This window comes from Sus scrofa, chromosome 3 (assembly GCF_000003025.6).
Source record: "Sus scrofa isolate TJ Tabasco breed Duroc chromosome 3, Sscrofa11.1, whole genome shotgun sequence".
Taxonomy (NCBI): Eukaryota; Metazoa; Chordata; class Mammalia; order Artiodactyla; family Suidae; genus Sus; species Sus scrofa.
The window spans coordinates 91864858-91871690 of record NC_010445.4 but is presented as its reverse complement, the minus strand read 5'-3'; positions in this window follow the sequence as shown (position 1 = coordinate 91871690).

The window sequence follows — 6833 nt, the reverse complement described above, 5'->3', positions numbered from 1 at the left end:
AGCTATGTACTTCTACCTTTGGAGGTCTCTAATACATTCCTTCAGAGTTAATTCAGTCTTTGTAGGCAAGTTGGTTTTCTCAGGATTTGTTATTATTTTCTAGCTTTTTGCTAAATCAGAAGGCTAGAAAAAATTATATACTCAAGAGTCTCGTGTTGACAGCTCATAATTTTAAAATAGTCCACTTCATTTAAAATAAGCCACCACGTCTTTCTCCTTTTCGTCTGGGATTTTATCAAAGGCCTTCCCTATGATTGCATGGCATACACGACTGTGTAGTGTGTATGTTTGAAAATAAGTTTCTCACTTTGATAAACATGTTATGAAGAGAACATAGGCAAAACATTCTCTGACATCAACCTTATGGATATTTTCTCAGGTCAGTCTCCCAAAGCAACAGAAATAAAAGCAAAAATAAACCAATGGGACCTAATCAAACTGACAAGCTTTTGCACCAAAAGGAAACCAAAAAGAAAACAAAAAGACAACTTACAAAATGGGAGAAAATAGTTTCAAATGATGCAACTGACAAGGGCTTAATCTCTAGAATATATAAGCAAGTTATTTAAGCCAACAGCAAAAAAGCCAACAACTCAGTGGAAAAATGGGCAAAAGACCCAAATAGACATTTTTCCAAGGAAGATGTACAGATGGCCAATAAGCACATGAAAAAATGTTCAACATCACTGATTATTAGAGAAATGTAAATCAAAAATACCATGAGATACCACCTCACACCAGTCAGAATGGCCATCATTAGTAAGTCTGTAAATAACAAATGCTGGAGGGGGTGTGGAGAAAAGGGAACCCTCCTGCACGGTTGGTGGGAATGTAAGCTGGTACAGCCACTATGGAGAACAGTATGGAGGTAACTTAGAAAAGTAAATAGAGAACTACCATGTGACCCAGCAATCCCACTCTTGGGCATATATCCTGACAAAACTTTCCTTAAAAAAGGCACATGCACCTGCATGTTCATTGCAGCTCTATTCACAATAGCCAAGACATGGAAACAACCCAAATTTCCATTGACAGATGATTGGATTAGGAAGGTGTGGTATATATAGACAATGGAATACTACTCAGCCATAAAAAAGAACAAAATAATGCCATTTGCAGCATCATGGATGGAACTAAAGACTCTCATACTGAGTGAAGCAAGTCAGAAAGAGAAAGACAAATACCATATGATATCACTTATATCTGGAATCTAATAAATGGCATGAATGAACCTTTCCACAGAAAAGAGAATCATGGACTTGGAGAATAGACTTGTGGTTGCTGAGGGGGAGGGGGAGGGAGTGGGGTGGATTGGGAGCTTGGGGTTAATGGATGCAAACTATTGCCTTTGGAATGGATTAGCAATGAGATCCTGCTGTGTAGCACTGGGAACTATGTCTAGTCACTTATAATGGAGCATGATAATGTGAGAAAATAGAATGTATGCATGTATGTGTAACTGGGTCACCATGCTATACAGTAGAAAAAAAATTGTATTGGGGAAATAAAAAATAAAAAAATTAAAAAAAATTAAAAAAAAAACATGTTATGAGACTTCCTCCCTTATTCTGAAGTAGCCAGGGAGTTACAAATAGACTCAGGAAGGATTTGATTTGAAAACCCACAGCCTCATTGTGTGTGTGTGTGTGTGTGTAGCTGTGTACATGTATGTACATATACATATGTGCCTTTATATTCACTAGTTCCGTTGTGGAAGGAAGTGGGCAAGGTGAGGTTGGTGCTTGAGATTATGAGTAGCCAGAAGGCAGAAATGAGATAGCCCTCCCCAGATCCATACATCCCATCACGGTACCAAGAACAACTCAGTTCACTGGAACATTGCATAAATGAAAGTTTGGCCAACCAAATTTTCGAGGAAACTGAGAGTTAAAGATTATAAGCTGGAACACACAGGTTAGAATTCTTGTTCTGATACAGCTGCATAAGTATAAACACACCTATCATGGTCCACACCTCAGCTGTCTTATATGTACAACAGTGATTTAAAAACAAGAACAGTCGCAAAACCCAGTCTCATAGAATCATAGACAAATATAGTTAGCATGGTACCTGGCATGTAATAGAAACTTGACATGTGTTAAGCATGTAATAGAAACTTGACGTGTGTTAAGCAGTTTTAATAATCTTGATTATTAGAAATCTCAAAGCCTTGTTTTTATTTACTGAGAATTTGGCAGGGTATGGGGGCCAATAGTTCCAAGTCAGAACACTCTTTGGAGTTATTGGGGAAGTGCTTTCAGGAGGGGGTGTGGCTGGAACAGTCCTGGAAGGATGAGGAGGATTCAGAAAGCCTTCTTTTGAACCTTAGCTCTGCCCTTCACAAATGCATCACATCAGCCCTCCTGGGCCTTAGTTTCTTGAGGTAAAGTGGGTAGAGTGCACTCTCTGGCCCATGGACAGGGCTTTTGTGAGGGTCTAATGAGATGCCGCTGTTACAGTACTTGGTCAACTGTAAAATGCCATGTGAGCAGTCATTCATGTAAGATGCAAGTAAGAGATGGAAGTCAGTGGAGGCGGGAAAGTGTCCTGAGTGTTGGGAAGGGCTGAGCTGGGGAGGAATTGAGGCAACACAAAGATCTCTCTTCTTTCCAGAATTTCTTCAACCCTGTGGTCCCTCTGCAGGGCTCTTCATTACCAGCATGTAGATCCTCCGCAGGAGCTCAGCCCCCAGAAGGTGTTTCCTCTTTTGGAACTCCTTGTTACCTACTCCTCTGCACTGGTTAATAGCGCCTGCCACCCACTGCCACAGTTCGTCACCATGGCCTGTCTGTCAAGTGCTGCCAGGTTGAGCCCCTCATTTCAAACTGGCCATCCAGTGGGCCTTTGCCAGGACAGGAAGGATGCTTTCCTTTATCATGGCAATTTAGAACCAAAGTAGGAAGTGAAACCAAGCCTGCAGAGAAGCTGGAATTTTGAGCAAGATGGGTGGGAAATCTCAGCTCTAGGCAAAACTCTTATCTCTGGCTTTGATCAGCTTATGTAACCTTGGGTGGATTGATGATCATCTCTGTGCCTCAGTTTCCATTCTGCAAGTAGGGAAATAAAATAAATGATTTCTCAGGTATCTCCCGCTATCTATTCTCTTTAATGCTCTGTGGCTATCCCACTGAGGCAGAAATTGCCTCGCTGGCTTCTAACCATTAACTGTTCTTCCAGGAGCCCAGGAGCATGTGGTGGGAAAAATGCCCTCAGTGCCCTAAGAGGAAGCCATTTCCAATCTCTGTCCACTGATGGAGGCCATGGATACCTGTAATCGCTGTGCCATTCTTGTTCTCACCTCTCCATAGTAGCCCTCTTCTTTAAGGGTCAAATGTTCTTTTTCTTTCTTTCTTTTTTTTTTTTTTTTTTTTTTTTTTGTCTTTTTGTCATTTCTTGGACCGCTCCCGTGGCATATGGAGGTTCCCAGGCTAGGGGAGTCTAATGGGAGCTGTAGCAGCCGGCCTACACCACAGCCACAGCAACGCAGGATCCAAGCAGCATCTACAACCTACACCACAGCTCATGGCAACGCCGGATCCTTAACCCACTGAGCAAGGCCAGGGATCCAATCCGCAACCTCATGGTTCCTAGTCGGATTTGCTCACCACTGAGCCATGACGGAACTCCAAGGGTTAAATGTTCTTAAAGGGAATCATTTCAGGACAGTGGCTGAGCTGAGCTGGGAGGGTGACTGGGTTTATAGAATAGAGTTGGACTTGGAGGAGAGCTTAGGGCTTCCCTCACCCATGCGGGACCTCAGTTCCTCCTCCATCCATCCGTATTTTTTTCTACAACACATGTGGGACGGTGAAGACCAAAGTCCAGTCCTCATCTATCTTTTTTTTTTTTCTCCCTAGATACTCTGACAAAGACCAGGTTATAACCCAAACATACTTTTGAATTGAGATACCATTTGGCAACAAATCTTTTGTAAATGATGGCATTGACATTAAATCTCTGTTAGAGTAATTTACTCCCCACAGTAATTTTGACTTAGTTTGTTCTACACAGAGGGTTATTTTAATCATTCTTTCAGCTGTTATTGATGAGGGCTCTTGGAAAAAGATTAGAAGATTAGTTTAAAATTATCCCCAGTGAATTTAAAACAATAACAGGGATGTGAATACAGACTGAAACAAATCAAGGGCTGTCATAGATGTATTAAAAGTCTATTGTTTGATAAATTAGGGACATGATGGCAGCACTATTGGCAAGGCTCAGATACATCTTCTCCTACTCAACTTGTCCCTCATGATGATCCTCCCTCTCCCCCTGCTCCTATCCTCTAGTGGAACACGTCTTTGCATCTGTGCCTCTGTTCTTCCCCTTCTGTGCATGCTTGGTCCATATATATCTCTCCAGTCCAAAGAGTCTTTTTCATTCCCACCTGTCCCTGGAAGCTTTCTTTTCTTTTTCAAAATTTGTTTTGGGGTATACAGTGGCTTTACAATATTGTGTTAGGTTTAGGTTTATAGAAAAGTGAATCAGTTATACATGTACATATATCTACTTTTTTTCCCATATAGATTATTACAGAACATTGAGTAGACTTCCCTGTGCTATACAGTAGGTCTTTGCTAATTGTCTACCATGTGTTTAGTACTGTACGTGTGACCACCCAATCTTCCCTCCCCTGCCTCAGTTTCCACTTTGATAACCCTAAGTGTGACCTCTAAATCTTTGAGTCTGTGTCTGTCCTAAAAACACATTCTTTTGTATCATTTTAAAAATTAAATTCCACATATAAATGATACCATATGATATTTGTCTTTCTCTGCCTGGCTTCCGTCACTTAATATGATAAACTCTAGGTCCATCCATGTTGCTACAAATGGGATTATTTTGTTCTTGTTATGGCTGAGCAATATTACATTGTATAGATGTACCACATCTTCTTTATCCACTCCTCTATTGATGGACATTTAGGTTTCTTCCAAATCTTGGCTTTTGTAAATAGTGTTGCAGTGAACATTGAGGTGCATGTATCTTTTCAAATTATGGTTTTCTCTTGATAAATACCCAGGATTGGTATTGCTGGATCATATGGTATTTCTGTTTTTAGTTTTGAAGAAACCTCCATACTGTTCTCCATAGTGGCCGAACCAATTTACATTCTCACCAACAGTGTGGAAGGGTTCCCCTTTCTCCACACCTCCTCCAATATTTATTGTTTTTAGACTTTTTGATGATGGACATTCTGACCTGTGTGAGGTGTACCTCATCGTAGTTTTAATTTGAATTTCTCTAATAGTTAGGGATGTTGAGCATCTTTTTGTGTACTTTTTGGCCATTTGTCTGAAGCTTTCTTTAGAACCAATGTTGCTACCTTCAACTGACAGGTCAGTATTACCTGTAAAAGTGTCAGCTATTTTAGGAAGGATTTCTATAGGTTTCTCAAGTTATTAATAGTGATTCTGAGAAAGAAAATGAGGGTGGGGTGTGAACAAATTTCTTCAGGGAATGTTGAGTTAAAGGTAAAAAAGATTTATTGGTTTGCTTATTTGTTTTACAAGACTTATCAGAGCCTTTAGTATAAAATTGAGCTTTGCAAATCTCTCAATAGAAAGCCAGAGTATGTAGTTTTTTCCTAAGTCCCTTGCTTTTCCTCCAGTAATGGGGATGTGTAATATAAGGATATCTGGGAGAAAAAGGAAACTATGACTATCTCTAAAAAAATAGGGCAGTCACACTGTTGGGCCTTATGAAGATGGAGATATGTTAAGAAAGGGGGAGGCTTCGATGAGGTTCCAAATTGTTCACATCCGTAGTTCATGGACTCTGTTGTCTTCTCATCAACAGGATCCACATACTTGCTGGAGTATAACCTTCACTACCATAATGGCCAATTCTCCAAGTATTTCCAATTTGAATTCATGGGAAAGTTTCCTTCATCTGAACCAGCTAATGACTAACACCCTGGTTGGGCAGAGTCTTGTGCCAGATTATGCCAAAGACCACTAAAAAGAATGTGAATGTGCTACCCTGTGAGCTCTAATGCAGTCAGCAGTCACCTCTATGACATCAGCTTTAGTATCACTTCCCTGGAGCAGGGGTTGAGGTCAGGGTGCTTTAATGGGAGGGGAAGCCTGGGAGGGAATGCAGTCTTACCAGTGGTATATCTAAGATAGTTCACCTTCTGAGTGCTGTGCGTGTACCCCACACCCCCTGCCCTTTCCTCTACATTCATGTCCAGAGACACCACACCTCACAAGATCTATCAAGTCTACCACTGTGCACCCCTCTCCCCTGCACTTGGGAGGCAGCACCAGTCACGACAAATAGTGCATGGAGGTGCTCAGTTGTCCCGGAGCCTCATGTGAGTGTCAAGTCCATAGTCTCTTGATAATTTGCTGAAGGCGAAGGATCTCAGCCTGGGGAGAGTCTGTGTATTATGGCCTCGGTGTGGAAATACATCTCTTGTCTCCCTCATAGTGAGTGCACTGATTGCTCAACTTACGGATGAGTGGATATCTAGATGGTTCTTGCAAATGTGCAGCAAGGTGGTGGTCAAACATGCCTTTTTCTGCCAAAGCAAGAAATTTCTCTCTAGGTTTGGAGGAAAGAAAAGTGAATTATATTGTAGATCCTCAGGTAGATGTGTGCTTCACTTTGGAGCAGGCTGTCAGGAATTCAGATGAATCCACTGCCTCTTTGCTTCTTTGCTTCCATATGGTCTCGGCTGACTCTAGGAAAGCATACTGCCAGCAAAAACCCAGCTGCATGTGGTTGTTCTCTTTTTGAAAACAAAGCCAATCAACCCAGCATTTATGCTTTGTAACAGAACATTTTCGATTAGTCATAGTTTTGGAAAGGTTGGAAAATGTGATCATATA